Source organism: Myotis myotis, unplaced genomic scaffold (genome assembly GCF_014108235.1).
Source record: "Myotis myotis isolate mMyoMyo1 unplaced genomic scaffold, mMyoMyo1.p scaffold_m19_p_25, whole genome shotgun sequence".
Classification (NCBI taxonomy): Eukaryota; Metazoa; Chordata; class Mammalia; order Chiroptera; family Vespertilionidae; genus Myotis; species Myotis myotis.
The window spans coordinates 3,010,022-3,026,824 of NW_023416330.1; the positions used below are offsets into that span (position 1 = coordinate 3,010,022).

The 16,803-nt window shown below is 47.0% G+C and overlaps 1 protein-coding gene across 4 annotated transcripts in view; it reads left to right on the forward strand.

The window, feature by feature from the left end:
- Positions 1 to 16,803, forward strand: part of XRCC2 (X-ray repair cross complementing 2) — a 171,855-nt gene that overhangs the window by 79,845 nt on the left and 75,207 nt on the right. The window contains exon 4 of one of the 4 annotated variants that reach the window (XR_004975234.1): positions 13,241 to 15,626. The exons of the other annotated variants lie outside the window; for them this stretch is intronic. The gene's annotated coding sequence lies outside the window, so the exon portion shown is untranslated. Of the gene's footprint in view, positions 1 to 13,240; positions 15,627 to 16,803 lie in introns of those variants that run through there. 4 annotated transcript variants of the gene reach the window in all.

A 16,803-nucleotide genomic window follows, 5' to 3' on the forward strand; every position in this document is an offset into this window, starting at 1 on the left:
TTTAAATTCAATAAAATGAGAAAATGTAATGTAGTGGTGCGGGGTGGGTGTTAAAAATCCTCCTCATTCTGTTCACATAGCAAGTTAAATAGCTCCTCTGTAGTAGTGGCTTTGTTTTTGGACCTGCACAGGCGGTAGGGGTCCTTGAGGGTGAGGACCAGGTGGAACTGGTTCCCAGGAAAGCTGCCTCTCCCTGGGCCGGGCACAGATCTCCCGCTGGCAAGGATGTGCAGGGAGTTTTTTCAGTGGCTGCCGGTGAGGCTCTGAACGGAGTCTGCTCGGTACAGCATAGCGGCCCAACCTCCAAAGCTCAGCTGAGGTCCCGCACCCGGGAAGCCTACTGACCCCCCCCACCCCCACCCCCACCCCCGCAGTGTCGCCCGGGCCACAGTCCCAGGGCACCTGTCTCCCCAAGAAACGGCGTCAGAGCGCTGTTCTCAGAGCACTGTTCTGGGCACAACAGGCTCCTTTCCGTCACAGACCAAACGCGGGGAAAGGAAGACTCCTGGGTCCAAAGGACACGTGAGCGTGTTTGGGGGTGATATTCCCGCGACAGTGCGCGGTGCCCGAGCACAGGAAATGCTAGTAAACACTGCGCTCCCAGAAGGCAGTTCCCGGCCCAGCCTCTCCCTGATGGATTTCCATTTCTGCGCGGGGGACTGGGAGTCCGCTCACAATTACTCCTCATCAGGCGCAGGAGTTCCCTGGTGGCCGGCAGCTGCGGGCCGCTCGCCAGGGAGTCTGTTAACCCGCAGTGTCCCGGCCGGAGGATGCTTGGCCCCAGAACCCTCCCCCCGGGTGGGGCCTGGAAACTGCCCAGAGGCTCTGGTTACTTTACCTCCAAAGATACTTGGAGATAAAGAGTGAACCGCATCGCCCTGCTCTGCAGCTGGAAATACTTCTGAGAGGAAATGGAACCTTAAGTTCTAGCATAGAAATGCTCAAAAATTCACAAAAGTAGGTGAATAGTATAGTAAGCCGTCATCCTCTCATCTCCTGTTCTTCACGTTCTGCCATTCTTTTTTCTGTCTCCCCAGCCCCATTTTCTTCTCTTTTCACCGGAGCACTTTAAAGCAGCTCAGACGATCGTGTCACTTAGAAGTGTGTGAGTGTCCAATTCTGATATAGTTACAGATATTTCTAAATGTAACCACCAAAATAAGACATAATTCCTTGATGTCGCCCAATATCTAGTCAGGGTCACATCTCCACATGCCTCAGAAATGCCCGTGTGTGTGGCTCCGGCTCCAGCCAAGCCCACACACTGCATTTAGTTGTGACTGGAGGGCTAGGTGGTCATTTGTTCTTAAAATGGCACAGTCACACCCTCCCGGTCCGTTTATGCCTTCTCCTACCTCCCATATTCTCTGTAAACAATAGTAAAACCTGGAAGCTTCATGAGAATCAGGTGTTGGCTTTTTTCAAGAAAACTTTGCCCAGCCAGCATGATTCAGTGGTTGAGTGTCAACCCATGAACCAGGAGGTCACGGTTCGATTCTTGGTCAGGGCACATGCCCGGGTTGCGCGCTTGTTACCCCAGTGTGGGGTGTGCAAGAGGCAGCCAGCCAATCAATGATTCTCTCTCATCATTGGTGTTTCCATCTCTCTCCCTCTCCCTTCCTTTCTGAAATCAATAAAAATATTTTTAAAAAACAACTTTATATACATGGTGCTGTGATCTTCCTTTTGCTTCTTACCCAAGAGGCACAAAATATCAAAATGTCCAGTTTCAGTGATGTTAAAACTGATTCATGAGTTCAAATGTTGTCAGCCTGATCCAGCCATTGTGAAGTTTGCCATTAACATTTCACCGGATAGTCTTGGTGTAGAGTGGTGATCATTGGCTAGAATGGTTATGTCATCGGGGGTGACGCAGGGTGGCATTCTGATGTTTCATTCTAGGTTAGCCATGATTCTTATTTGGAGAGGGACTGCCCCCTCATGTTTAGAAAAGCAGGATAAATACTTGATTCCTTCCCTTTATTAATATCAGATTAATTAATTGATTCCCTAAGCCGCCTCATCATGTAATAATGAAAATTTTTTTCAAGTATCATATAAACTCATGGATTTTATGTTTGATGTGTTTCAATCCACTTCAGTTCTACTTTTTTTAATGCTAAAATTATCCCAGACTTATCAGTGGGTCCTTTTCAAACTTGTGTTGTACCTTTTTGACTCATCTCTATTAGTCTTTGACATGTTTCTGCCCCATGCCTGGAGCCCTGGTTCCCTTTAGTAGAGAGGGCATTGCGGGTACTCCTTGCTAATTGATCGTTACTACTCCTGGTCCCATACGTTATGTTTAAAGAGACAGACTGAACCTGTATTAAGCTCATTTGTATCATTATCCTACAGATGTATATGCATCTGCACTCATCTTCAGCTTCCTCCTTCCTGTCCCAAAGGAACAGGTGTCCAAGTGTGCTTTTGGTATCTCCACTTTCAGAACAAGCTGTCAGCAACCTCCTCCCGCCCACCATCCTCAGTGCCACCTTCTCCATCGGGGAGTCAGAGATGGCCTCCATTGCTTCGCTGTCCCCTGTCCTCTCTCCCAAACTAGACTGGAAGCTGTTTGAGAGCAAGACTGTTTCTTACTCACTTTGAGTCCCTCACAGTGCTGATCTGCTGCCTGCTGCACGCCCCCCAATGGGGGTCCAGCCCACAACCTAGGCATGTGCCCCAACTGGGAATCGAACCGTGACTTCCATAGGGCGACGCTCACCCACTGAGCCACGATGGCCAGGCTGCAGCGTAGTTTTCAGTAAACTTTTTTTTTTTTTTTTCTGTTCATCAGATTATTTATTCACTTGATTCTTAGATTCACTTGTTGATAGATGCATGTTTGTTGTTCATAATTTCTATCTTTACCTTTTTCTTCCTCTTCCTCTTCTTAAAGGATACCTTTCAGCATTTCATATAATCCTGGTTTGGTGGTGATGAACTCCTTTAGCTTTTCCTTATCTGTGAAGCTCTTTATCTGACCTTCAATTCTGAATGATAGCTTTGCTGGATAAAGTAATCTTGGTTGTAGGTTCTTGGTATTCATCACTTTGAATATTTGTTGCCACTCCCTTCTGGCCTGCAAAGTTTCTGTTGAGAAATCAGCTGACAGTCGTATGGGTATTCCCTTGTAGGTAACTGAGTTTCTTTCTCTTGCTGCTTTTAAGATTCTCTCTTTATCTTTTGCTCTTGGCATTTTAATTATGATGTGTCTTGGTGTGGTCCTCTTTGGATTCCTTTTGTTTGGGGTTCTCCGCGCTTCTTGGACCTGTAAGTCCATTTCTTTCACCAGGTGGGGGAAGTTTTCTGTCATTATTTCTTCAAATAGGTTTTCAATATCTTGCTCTCTCTCATCTTCTGGCACCCCTATAATTCTGATGTTGGTACGCTTGAAGCTGTCCCAGAGGCTCCTTACACTATCCTCGCATTTTTGGATTCTTTTTTCATTTTGCTTTTCCGGTTGGGTGTTTTTTGCTTCCTCGCATTTCAAATCATTGACTTGATTCTTGCGCTCCTCTGGTCTGCTGTCGGGAGTCTGTATAATATTCGTTATTTCAGTCCGTGTATGCTTAATTTCTAGTTGGTTCCCCAATATAGCATCGAGGGTCTCATTAGTTTTCTTGTAGATCTCATTAAGTTTATCGGCGGCTTCTAAACAGTTCTTGAGAGACCTTAAAAGTGTGGTTCTGAACTCTATATCTTCCATTGACAATTTTGTCCTGTTTCTTTGTCTCTGCATTTTGTTATGCTTCCTTGGTGCACCCCCTAGTGGTCTTTGTTCTCAGTCTTATAATTAAACCTTGATTGTTGTAGCTAATACCCTAGTTTTCAGTAAACTTTTATGCTGACGTGTCTCAGGTCCCAGTCTGTACCATGTACCCAGTGGTGACAGAACCTTTCTCTGCTCTGTATCAATCCCTCATCCAGGGACTTTTTTTCCCACACCAAGGAAGCATCATCCCACAATCAATTTGTAGAGATGGACTAAGATAAAACTCTGTAATTGATTTTGTTCCAAAGAAGCCATGTACCAAGGGGGAAAAGTGTGCCTGGTGGAGCCGTCAGCTTCATCACAGGCCCTGTGGCCGGCCACGCAGGAGGGCAGTAGAAGACTTTGCCTGCTAATGACCCATGACCTCCCTGAGCCCCACATCTCCACAGTGCTCCCAGAAGCCACATGGGGCACTCTCCTCAGTTCCTTAGTACCTCAGACATAATATACCATTAATGACTGCTTGTCTCTTCTAACTCCATATTTAAAGAAAATTACTTCATTAAGCCAAATAAACCGTGTGCACTCCCAGGTCATCACTGGACACTAACTGTGGATGTCCGGTGTGGTCCTTGGCAGTGGAGAGCTCTGAGGAGGAGCAGATAAAAATAGCACCTGGCCCAGCTGGTGTGGCTCAGTTGGTTGAGCCTCGTCCCATGCACCAAGAGGTCGTTGGTTTGATTCCCAGTCAGGGCATATGCCTAGGTTTTAGGCTCAATGCCCAGTAGGGGGCATGCAGGAAGCAGCCAATTGATGTTTCTCTCTCACTGATATTTCTCTCTCTCTCTCCCTTTCCCTTCTCTCTCTAAAGTCAATAAAAACATACTTTCAGAAAGATAGCACTAGTCCTCCACCACAGAGAGGCTTGGGCCCCCCAAATAGGAGTTCCAGAATGAACTCCCATTGATATTTCTTTGTTGAGTTTCTAATCACATGCTTTGTCCAGTGTACAATTGATTTCTTTTTTATCCTTAAACAGTAGGTGGAGTCTTTATATACTGTGGGTTTGGATTCCAAGGGTCACAGAACCCATCCAAATTAGCTTAAGAAAAGAGGGGGCTCATGGCCTCCAGTAATTGGAAGTCCAGCAGTAGCTCTAACTCAGGCACAAATGCATTTAGGGGTTTCTCCGTTTACCTTTCACCTCTGCTATCTCTTGACTGTGGTGTGATCCTTCGGGAATTAGGATTTCCTTATGCAGCCAGGAGCCCTGACGGCTTAGTTTTCTAAACCCACAATAAGGTCCGTTCTCCTCTGGCTCCACAGCCAGAGACTCGAATTAGCTGGCCTGGTTCAAGTGTCTAAGAAGTGATGGGACCAGAGAATCAGAGTCCTGAACAGCCCAGAACAGCAAATGCCCAGGACAGATGTGAAACCTTTGAGCATAAGTGTGACTTTTCTAAGCTCAGTTTCCCCACCTGTTAAAATGGAATAACCCTATCTAATAAAGACAGGATATGCAAGTTGACCATCACTCCCGACAAAGATGGCAGTGCCCACAGCCAATAAGGAGGGAATATGCAAATTGACGCAACAAAGATGGCGGCCGTTCTGGGCCTCTGGGCAGCGCGCAGGTGCGGAGCGGCCAGGGCAAGGCGGGGCGCCTGCTATGAGGGGGGTGGTGGGGGATGGAGGGAGCTACATGAGGGCGGCAGGGCCAGAGCGAAGGTGGAAGGCAGCTTTGGCTGGAGCGAAGGTGGGAGGCGGCAGCCAGAGCGAAGGCCCTGGTCCCGGGTGCCAGAGGGAAGCCAGTGCCAGCGGCCAGGGGAAGGAAGGCCCATTCTTGCACGAATCTTCCTGCATCGGGCCTCTAGTAGTAATAATACCTATTTCTTGTAATTGGATAACTCATGTAAAACACTTAGCATTATTCCTGGCAGGTAGTAACCCCTGTTAGCCCTTCTTAATACCTTTATCATATACTAGAGGCCTGGTGCACGAAATTCGTGCACTGGGGGGGGGGGGTATCCCTCAATCCAGCCCCCTCTCACAGTCCGGGAGCCCTCAGGGGATGTCCCATGGGGAGCGGGCCTAAGCCACAGTCTCACCACGGAGGCTCCACGCAGGCACCCCGTGTGTGTGTGTGTGTGTGTGTGTGTGTGTGTGTGTGTATGTGTGTGTCAACTGGGGCCTGCCCCCAGCCGTGCCTCGGAGGCTCAGAGCAGGCGCCCCATGTGTGTGTGTGTGTGTGTGTGTGTGTGTGTGTGTCAACTGGGGCCTGCCCCCAGCCGTGCCTCAGAGGCTCGGAGCAGGCGCCTCTCTGTGTTGATCTCTCAGGCTCTGGGACACGCCTGCGTGTTGTTCTCTCAGGCTTGGGGCTGTGCCCAATCCCTCCTCCTGAGCTGGTCGTGAGATTTACAGAGTCCTGACCTCATTTGCATATTACTTCTTTATATATAGATAGATAGATACTTTTCCTAGATGGTAATTTTAAATTTTATTTATGGTATTTCCTACTGAACAGAAACTTTTGTTGACTTTTTAAAAATTATTATTAAAGTGAAGGAACTTTGTGTATCCCTAGGTTATTGCTTTTCAGGGCTGGTTGTTGCCTCTGTTGAAATACATTTGTTTTTCTGCTCTGTTAATAAATCCCATTGGTAGCAGATTCCACAATTTTATGTCTCCCTGCATGCCGATCTTTTCACTGATGGCTGGGTTTGACTTGCTAATATTTTATTTGGTGTTTTGCATCTATGTTTATAATTTTCCTTTTGTCTTTGCCCAGTTTTGTGATCAAAGTTATGCCAGCCTTGTAATGAATTAAAATTCTTTGTAACTTTTTTCCTATTCTCTGGAACTGTTGAATATTGTAAATATTATACTATCTATAACTTTTTGGAAGATTTGATAGAATTTACCTATTACAATATGAAACTGGCTTGGAGTATTTGGGGGAGATAAATCTGTGACTACATTTTTCATTTCTTTTTTTTTCTATACAAACAACTGTGACACACGACTCAGTGTTAAAGTCACATAGTTGCTTACTGCACATTTAAAATACACACTGCTTTTTTTGCTTTGACTATTACAAGTCCTACATTCTTTATTTTTCCTTGTGTTAGCCATCCCTGTCTTTTCCACCCTCCTGTGGCATTTTGTTTTGGATGTGCCTCTTGATAAAAGCAAATAACTTTTAAAAATGCAATCTAAGCTGTTTTGTAACTCAATAAAATTTGGTCTATTTTTTTTTCTTAGTCTATTTAAAATTTTAATGACCCTTGTTATGGCTGGTCTGATTTTAATATCTTCATGTTTCTATTTAAATGTACATCTTATGCCCTGACCGGTTTGGCTCAGTGGATAGAGCGTCGGCCTGCGGACTAAAGGGTCCCGGGTTCGATTCCGGTCAAGGGCATGTACCTTGGTTGCGGGCACATCCCCAGTGGGGGGTGTGCAGGAGGCAGCTGATCGATGTTTCTCTTTCATCGATGTTTCAAACTCTCTATCCCTCTCCTTTCTTCTCTGTAAAAAATCAATAAAATATATTAAAAAAAAATAAAATAAAAAATAAATGTACATCTTATAAAAAGCTTACAACTTTTAAAATGCAATCTGAGGCTCTTTGTGTTTTCATAAGTCTTCAATCTATTAGAATTTTTAATGATCCTTGATATGTCTGGTCTAATTTTTAATATCTTCATGTTTCCTATTTATCTTTTTATAGGTTTTTTCCCCCCTTCTGCCTTTTGCATTGGTCTAATTCTCTTTATTCCCTTGCTCCCTCAATTCAGTAATTCCACTCTGTTTTGTTTTTCTACTGACTCTATTGGTTTAGTTTGTGTTTTGTAGCAAAACTAAAACAGAAAAACAACAACACTGTATACCAATGGGTACTTAACAAATTCTCTGAAACAAAATGGTGACTGTATTAGGTAATAACATCACCAAAGTGATCTAAATCTTCTAAATCCTCTGCACTTCCCTGGCATTACTTAACTGTGGAATTAACAATGAAGCTCAGCCCCAGCTGGTGTGCTCAGTGGTTTGAGTGTCAACCTGCACACCGAAAGGTCACAGAATCAATCAGGCAAGGGCACATACCTGGGTTGCAGGTTCAATCTCCAGCCCAGGAGGCAACCAATCAATGTGTCTCTCCCACATCAATGTCTCTCTCTCTCTCTCTCTCTCTCTCTCTCTCTCCCTCTCTCTCTCTCTCTCCCTCTCTCCCTCACTCCCTCCCTTCCACTCTCTCTAAAAATCAATAGAAAAATTATCCTCGGGTGAGGGTTAACAAACAAAATGAAGTCCATAATTTTAAAGTTCTGCAAATGGACTTTCTCCTTTGGATTCTGTCCAAAGGCTGCCCACTCACTTGGATCTGGCTGCCTTGCTCACTGCAACTTCCCATACGCTCATTGCCCGGAATGTCCCACATCCTGATACTGGTCTTGAAACAAAAATCTCTTGTCATCCATCTGTCATTTAGATCATTCCATTGCCGACACGGGTTCTATGCACTCAGACTTAAAAGTGGAAGCTTTTGAAAAATTCCTTTGTCTATTACTGAACCCTAGAGCACATGATACAGCCGGCACTGTTTTAAGTGGTGTAGGGGCAACAGTAAACACGATGGTGGGTTCGCAGGTCTTAGCGATGCATAGGCCAGCAGTTACATACTATCACGTCAGATGGTGAGTGCGTGAGGGCAAGTAAAGAAGAAGGCGGTAGGTGATGATGAAGTTGCTGTTTCAGATAATGTGGTGAGAGAAGGCATCTCTGAGGAGGTGGCATTTCTGCGAGCCCTAAATGCAGTGAGGGAGAATCTTGCAAATATCGTACGAAGGAAAGGAAGTAGCCAAGGCCCCCAGTGGGCGGCGAGCCAGCATGCTCCAGGGACAGCAAAAGGGAAGGTGGTGAGAGGTGAGTTCAGGGAGCAACCAGGGTCAGGGCATGGGCGGTCGCCAGGGCAGGGAGACCACGGCAGTAATTTTGGATTGCATTGGAACTGTCATCATAAGTCATTGGAAAATTTTGTCCCAAACACTGACATTTATTTGACTCGTGTTTTAGAAGGTAAGTCTGGCTGCTGTGAGAGAATTGGGAGCAGAGTGTGAGTAGACACGAGCCGTAGGGAAGCAAGCTCACCAGAAACTGAGTGGTGGGGCAGGAAGGAGATGAGAGCGGTGCGACCCAGCAGAGGTCTCTGTTTTCCCAGGATTTTGATGCCAAATGATGATGGCATTTGCTCAGGAACAAATGTGGTAAGAAAATGCTGGCTGATGGAAACCAACTGATGTGATTACAGTAGACATCTGCCCAGAGAGGATGAGGAAAAGAAAAACCAGAAGGGGAGGCAGGGAGGACAGTGCGTCTTCTGTGGGGTCCTCCACTAGCACACGGAGCAGACAGAGGACCCGCTCCGCCAGCTCTCCCGACTCCTGAGGGCCGGCCAGTGACAGGTCCCATCACCTGAGTCTCACTTCTGGTTCATCCGGTGGCCTCGTTTAAAGGTCAGGCTTTGGTCCTTCAAACCATTGCCTGAACAATGCCATATTACTTTATTGGTTCTAAAAGTCACCTCTTTGTACTCAAGATTTTTCATGGAGGTTAGCACCTTCATTTCTTTCTTTTTAAAAAAATATATATTTTATTGATTTTTTTACAGAGAGGAAGGGAGAGGGATAGAGAGTTAGAAAGATCAATCAGCTGCCTCCTGCACACCCCCTACTGGAGATGTGCCCGCAACCAAGATACACGGAATCGAACCTGGCACCCTTCAGTCCGCAGGCCAATGCTCTATCCACTGAGAGAAACCAGTTAGGGCAGCACATTCATTTCTAATTCACAAGTGCTGTCCCCAGGCCGTGGAGCAGCTACTGAGACTCTCAGATAGCCTCCAGTTTATGCTGAAGGGCCGCCACTCACACTAAGTGGTCACTCGTGATATTCAGTCCAGCTCCTACTGCCCTGCTTATGGTGGTTTCTCACAAATAAACATCCCCAAAATATCCTGTTGATGTGAAGTCTGACAAAATTAAAGATGTGGTAGCTTTGGAACTCTGTCATTTTCTTTCTTTAACATGACATAATTTTATTTTTAAAAAACTATTTCCAAAAAAAAAAAATAGTGAAGAAAAACATTGTTTTAGGTTTTTGAAAATCTTTTTTTTTCTTTTTTCAGTTTCAATGTGACTTCTTCATATTCTTAGAGAACTTCTGTGTAGCTAGATTTAATGGTTTCTCTGTAGTTTAGTTGTAATTTTTTAAAATATATTTTTATTTATTTTATTTTTATATATGTATATTTTGTTGTTTTTGTTAATCCTTACCTGAGGATATTTTTCCATTGATTTTTAGAGAGAGTGGACAGGAGGGAGGGAGAAAGAGAGGGAGAGAAACATCAATGTGAAAGAGACACATTGATTAGTTGCCTGACCGGGCCTGGGTATACTGGGGCTAGGGATCAAGCCTGCAACCGAGATACGTGCCCTTGATCGGAATTAAACCTAGAACCCTTCAGTCCACAAGTCGGTGCTCTATCCACTGAGCCAAACTGGCTAGGGCTGTTTTTATTTATTTTAGAGAGAGAGGAAGGGAGACGGAGAGATAGAAACATCAATGAGAGAGAAGCATCTACCGGCTGCGTCCTGCAGGCCCCCTACTGGGGATTGAGCCTGCAACCCGGGCATGTGCCGTGACTGGGAGTTGAGCCTGTGGCCTCCTGGTTCATGGACCAACACTCCACCACTGAGCCACACCAGCTGGGCTAGTTGTCATTTTAATGTGGTTGTGGGAGGTTTCAAGTACGGTGCCTGTGATTACCTACACTGCCATCTTGACCGGAACCTCCGTCACTTCTCAAAGACTGTAAATCACTTACAATTTCATGGTCTAAATAAGGGTGTATATACCATGGGTGTATACAAAGTAAACGTATGATATTGATCCCTTCAGGTTTAACATATCAAGCATGGGTGCAGAACACATTTTAAAAATATATTTTATTGATTTTTATAGAGAGGAAGGGAGAGGGATAGAGAGCTAGAAACATCGATGAAAGAGAAACATCGATCAGCTGCCTCCTGCACACCTCCCACTGGGGATCGAGCCCGCAACCAGTGTACATGCCCTTGACTGGTATCGAACCCAGGACCCCCAGTCCATGGGCCAACGCTCTATTGACTGAGCCAAACTGGCAAGGACAGCAGAGCACATTTTACATTATTGTACTTTGGGCCTAGCTGGTTTGGTTCAGTCATCGGCCTTCGGACTGAAGGATCCTGGGCTCGATTCCAGTCAAGGGCACATGCCCGGGTTGCGGGCTTGATCCCCAATAGGGGGTGTGCAGGAGGCAGCCAATCAATGATTCTCTCTCATCATTGATGTCTCTATCTCTCCCTGTCCCTTCCTCTCTGAAATCAATAAAAATATGTTTAAAAAAATAAAATAAATATATTTTAAAAAATTATTGTACTTTGTTATGCACACTGTTTGAAAAGACGTTGTTACGCGCAGCCTGCATGAGGCTCTGTGTGGACCAGCTATCAGGCCTCGCTTGGGGGCTGGCAGTGGGGCCCTGGGATGAGGCAGCAGTCACTTGCTGTGACTGAACCAAATGCTTTCCAAAGGTTGCGGCAGCGGACAGCAGCTCACAGTGCCCTGCTGAAGAGTCTTTGTAAATTAATAGGAAAAACATGGAAACACAATAAAAAAAAATGGGTCTAATATGTAAGTAGATGATTCTCCAAAAGTACACCAATAATTTTTAAAATTGTTAAAAATGGTCAGCCTAACTGATAATGCAGATATGCACATTAAAACAACGTGGAGCATCATTTCTGGTCAGATATAGATAAGCACTAATGTTGAGAAGAGTGGAAAGAAATGTCCAAGCACTGTAGCAGAGGGAGGTCGGCGCACACGTCGGCAAAAGCACTTTGCAAATCCATTCTAGGCCCTTGAAGTCCACACATGTTCTTTGTTCCGGGAATTCCCCGTCTAAGACTCACAAGGAAAGTTTTTTAATTACAGAAAATTGTATACAAACATGACCTGTAAGCCCTTTATAATAGCAAATATAATTGAAAACCACCCAACTGTTTACAAATAGGAAATTGGATAAATAAGCTATACTGTATCCATATCATTCAATAGTAGGCAGCCATTTAAATGAGGTCTTAGCTATTTGCTTTGGACAGTTCCCCAAGTTCCTGCCGTCTGCCCAATACCTAGGTTCTCCTCCGAATGTGCCATCATAAGTTAACCTGTTGGGGACGTTTAGTGATTTCCAAGTTCTTTTCCCTTTGGACAGCACTCAAGCGAGAATTTCCGTGAACACTCAGAAGCACACTAATGACTAGGCAGCACCCCGACGGGCAGCTCCAAGCTGGGCCTCATCTGGGGATGGCGGGCCGAGCCGTCCACAGCTCGCTGCCCCCGCAGCTCCCCCAGACCCAGAGGAAAGGATCCCAACCCCCGGGACCTCTTGTTTGTATCAGAATGTTCATGTTTATCTTCTCTGCAGTCCCCACAGACGAGCCCAGAAACTGTTCAGGGAGACACTTGCTCTGGGAGAACTAAGTCCCCGCGGTGTTTGCGGGCGGCCGCACCACAGGAGACAGGAGCAGAGTTTTTGTCTAGGAATTACAAACTGTCCAGGGAGGCTGAGGATGCTAGTCAGGCATTCTCTGCTTTTCTGACAATGCTTTGTATACAGGCCAGTGAGGCGACCCAAGTGGGCCCTGGGCATGATACCACGTTTACTGCCGCGGACCCATTCCCGTGGGCTTTGGTGGGTTTGCCCCACCTTCAAACCCAGTTTCTAGCCTGAAATAGGGAGACCAGGGGAAGGAGGTGGGTGACAGCTGTGTGGCTTTGTTTTGACAGAAGAACCAAAGTGGCAGCAGGACCCTAAAGTGGCGACTACTTAGGACTCCGGTGGCCAGTAATGAAACCGCGCAGCTGGAGCAGGCTGGGGCTGCGTGGGGTGGGTGTGCCTGGCAGCCATGTCCTTTGACGGATGTCCCTGTGCATCCATGACAGGCTCTGCAGCTGCACAAGCAGAGGAGAAAGCCACTCTCCTGGGGGGCTCTGTGGGCTGGGGGCTCAGCACCCGAGTCGTCCAGGGCAGGACTCCTTTCCTGTGACTGATCTTGGTGCTGGTGGAATAACCGTGCGGCCTGTGGGAGGTTGCGAAGGGTCAGACAGGAGCCAGGGCTGCAGAGACCAGGTGGCTCCAAGCCACACTCTGCTTCTTTGAAAATGCCTTTCAGCCAACATTTAAGACTTCAAGATTATAATGTGGCCCTAGCCAGTTTGGCTTAGTGGATAGAGCGTCCGCCTGTGGACTGAAGTGTCCCAGGTTCAATTCCGGTCAAGTGCACATACCTCAGTTACAGACATCGATGTTTCTCCATCTCTCCCCCTCCCTTCCACTTCCTATAAGAGTCAATGAAAAAAATAATCTCAGGTGAGGAAAAAAAGATTATAATGTCTTTCTTTTTTCTCTCTCTCGTGTAGTTAAAAGCCACTGTACAACCCGCCAGAGTCTGGCCTTCTTGTTGCTGTCACATGGTTCCCTGGCTGTGGCCTTTCGTCCCCCTGCCTTGCCTTCAGCGGTGTCATTCTCGTTCAGCCCGAGGCTACGGGCTGCCGGAGGCTGGTGCTCCCTGTCCTCAGACCCTCTCAGATCAGATGACACCCTAGGTCCCCATTTTCTCAAAGGTCTGTTGCCTCCCACCGCTGCTGGTACCAATACTGTAAAAGTCAGGGTTTTAATTACCAAAAACAAAAAATAAAACAATCCACCATGGCTACTTTAAGCAGAAGAAGACACCGCAGGAAAGGATGTACTGCAGACATCAGGTGACCGGGGACGCACTGCGAGGGCCCAGGAAGGGGTCTGAGGCTGCACTTCCTGCAGCCCCTCTCAAAGCCGCCCCCAGCCCAACCTCCGCCGAGAATGAGTGTGGAAAATCGTCTTCTCCAGGCATCACTGCTCCAACACGGAGCCACTACCACTGCAGCCACAGGAGCCGGATGGCACCCCGCCCGCAGCATCAGCGGGTGGAGTCCCGCACGCACGGCGTGTTCATCAGCTGGTCACTGTCAGGTCAGCTAGCCACGCTCCTGCAGAGAGAACGGGAATTTGGGTTCTGCCTCTGGGTGGGAGAGGCACATTCCACGGTGTGTGATTTCTCCAACTGTAGAATGACATTCAGAGAGTGATGGGAAGTCCCACATCGGGCAGATGTCCACCCCAGAACAGACGTAGAGTAGCTCCCGTCAGCGCCGCTGGGCTGTCATGGTTTATGCCGGGGCGGACTGTGCTTCAGAAGACAGGCCTCGGGGCTGCTCTCCCCAGCAGGGCCCTGGGAGGCAGGCTTCAGCCTGTGGAGATGGTGCCGCGTAGTGAGCGCCTGCATTAGGTCACGTCCGCAGCGCCAGCTCTGGTATGCCACACCTCGCTTCGTGTAAACCCACGATCCCATGCCAGTGAGGGACAGCAAGCCACGATTGGCACCTGCCACTACCCTGGCACTGCAATTTGTCCACAGAAGGCGTGGACCTTTTCCTCTACAAGTTTATGGCCAAGATCAACAACGATGCCTAGATAGGAGCCCTGGGGAAGTGCACGTGCCAAGATGTGAGGAAATGGACCGCTCGTCACTGACATCACCCCAACAGTGAATTTAGTGATGGGAGTTGCATGTTGAGAAGAAGTAAATACTCTTCCCCAGTTATGGAGCATATGGGTCACGTTCATGATGAGGAACAACCTGGAACCCTGAGCCAGTCATCTTGCTGAGGGGCCAGGGCTGGAAGTCCAGCCGTGGGAGCGTGACAAGCACATCAAGATGACAGTGCAGCCCGGCTGACCTATAAACCAGGGGTTCACGGTTCGATTCCCAGTCAGGGCACATGCCTGGGTTATGGGCTCCATCCCCAGTAGGGGCCATGCAGGAGGCAGCTGATCAATGATTCTCTCTCATCATTGACATTTCTCTCCCTGTCTCCCTTCCTCTGAAATCATTAAAAATATATATTTTTTAAAAAGGTAACATGGCATGTTCTGGAAGCATGAAAGGGGTGCGGGGGGTGAATGCAAGACTACCAGAGCAAGAGAAGTTAAAAGGCAGAGGTCAGAGTCGCTGAGTAGGCTGCTGAGGAGCCATTACCTGAGAGGCAGCGGAAAACTCCCTCTCCACGTAGCAGTCCAGGCCCGTGCCCTAAAACTGCCCTGGGCTATTTCAGTAGACTCACATCACCAGTGACATGGGTGTTAATATTTTATGGCTCTAACTTGCACTTCTAAAAGTTCTAATTAATCTCCAAGATAAAAACTGGCATGCAGGCTGGTACCAATGAGAATCACAGCCTCCGTGCCGTGTCTGTGCCAGCTCCTCTGGGGCCCTGCACCAGTGCCCTCCCTGTCTCAGCTGCATAACGGGGCCAGTGATTAGCCTTTGGAAGGGAAGCCACACTTCCCGCTGGATACCACTTGCTCACTGTTAGTAATTAATTGATGGATTAGCAGGTCCTCTAGCCCTGGCTAGTAAAGACCTCCTCAAGGCTCTCTCCCCTCCAACCCACCCCCATACCCTGGGAGAAGAGTTTCCTTAACCTCCTTGAAAGCAGGGCTACATCTTAGACATTTTTTGGTAACTCGCTTAGTGCCCTGCACAAAGGAAACACAGAACAAATGGATGGCTGCACGGATACATAGAGAGACAGGCACATGGAAATAGGTAATATACTTCCTATTTTACTCCCTTGTTATAAAACTTCTCAAACTTTAGCTTAAAAGAGAACTTAAGCCCTGGCTGGTGTGGCTCAATTGGTTGAACATTGTCCCATGCACCAAGAGGTCACTGGTTCGATTCTCCATCGGGGCACACACCCAGGTTGCTGATTGATGTTTCTCTCTCTCTTTCCCTCTCTCTTCCTCTCTCTCTAAAAATCTATGAAAACATTTTTTTTTAAAAAAAGAGAAAACTTAATGTCACTCGATTCAATTTCATGTTAAGAATAAGGGAACAGGTTAGCGAATACATACCTGACCTTGGCTATTAAGAATGTAAGTCTTCACAAGAGAGGAAGGTGCATGGTCTGCCTACCTTGAGCCCAGTGTGGATCCTGCCAGATAGACTGACAGTCTATGGGAGGTGATCGGAAAATGAACCAAAATAAGGAAGCGGCAAGGGATTGAGGGACAATCATTCAGGAAGGAATACCCTGGCTCAGGGGCAGCATGAGGAAAGGTGAGGCTTGAGGAAACTAGTTTGGTGGTTTTTAAAAACTTAAACATATACCACCCAACTCCATATGCCAGCCATTTTACTCCTCCCCACTGACCCAAAAGAAATGAAAGCATTTGCCCATACAAAGACTTGCACACTATTCATAGCTGCTCCCTTCAAAATTGCCAGAGTTTAGAAATAACCCAAATGTCCTTCTAAAGGTGATGAGTAAACTGGTACATTCCTCACTGAAAGCCAGGCAACAGTGGGGTGAATCCCAATGTAAGCAGGTGAAGTGAAAGAAGCCAGTGTGAGAATCCATTCTGTACAGTTCCATTTGTGTAAATTTCTAGAAAATTCTGACCTGTGGTTACCTTGGGACATAACTAGGAGCATGGTGTTGGGTGAGCATGGAGGGAGGCAGTAGAGGTGGGTGATAAAGGCACAAGGGAACTTGGAGGTGGTGAATATGCTCATTGTCTTGTGTTGACAGTTCACAGTATACATATGTATCCTTTGAGCATGTGTAGTTTGTAGTATGTCAGTTATGCCTCAGTGCATCTATCCTATATAATAAAAGCCTAATATGCTAAGTGCCAGTCGTCTGTTCAACCAATCAAAGTGTAATATGCTAATGATATTCTAAGGCCACTCAACCGCTCACTATGACATGCACTGACCACCGGGGGCAGATGTTTCAATCAGTAGGTTAGCTTGCTGCTGGGGTCCGGCAGATCAGGACTGAGTGAGACCAGCTGGGCATGTCCTGGAGCCCTTCCATGGTCCCTCCCTGGCTGGCCAACCTCCTGCGTCCCTCTCCGGCTTCGATTGTGCACCGGTGGG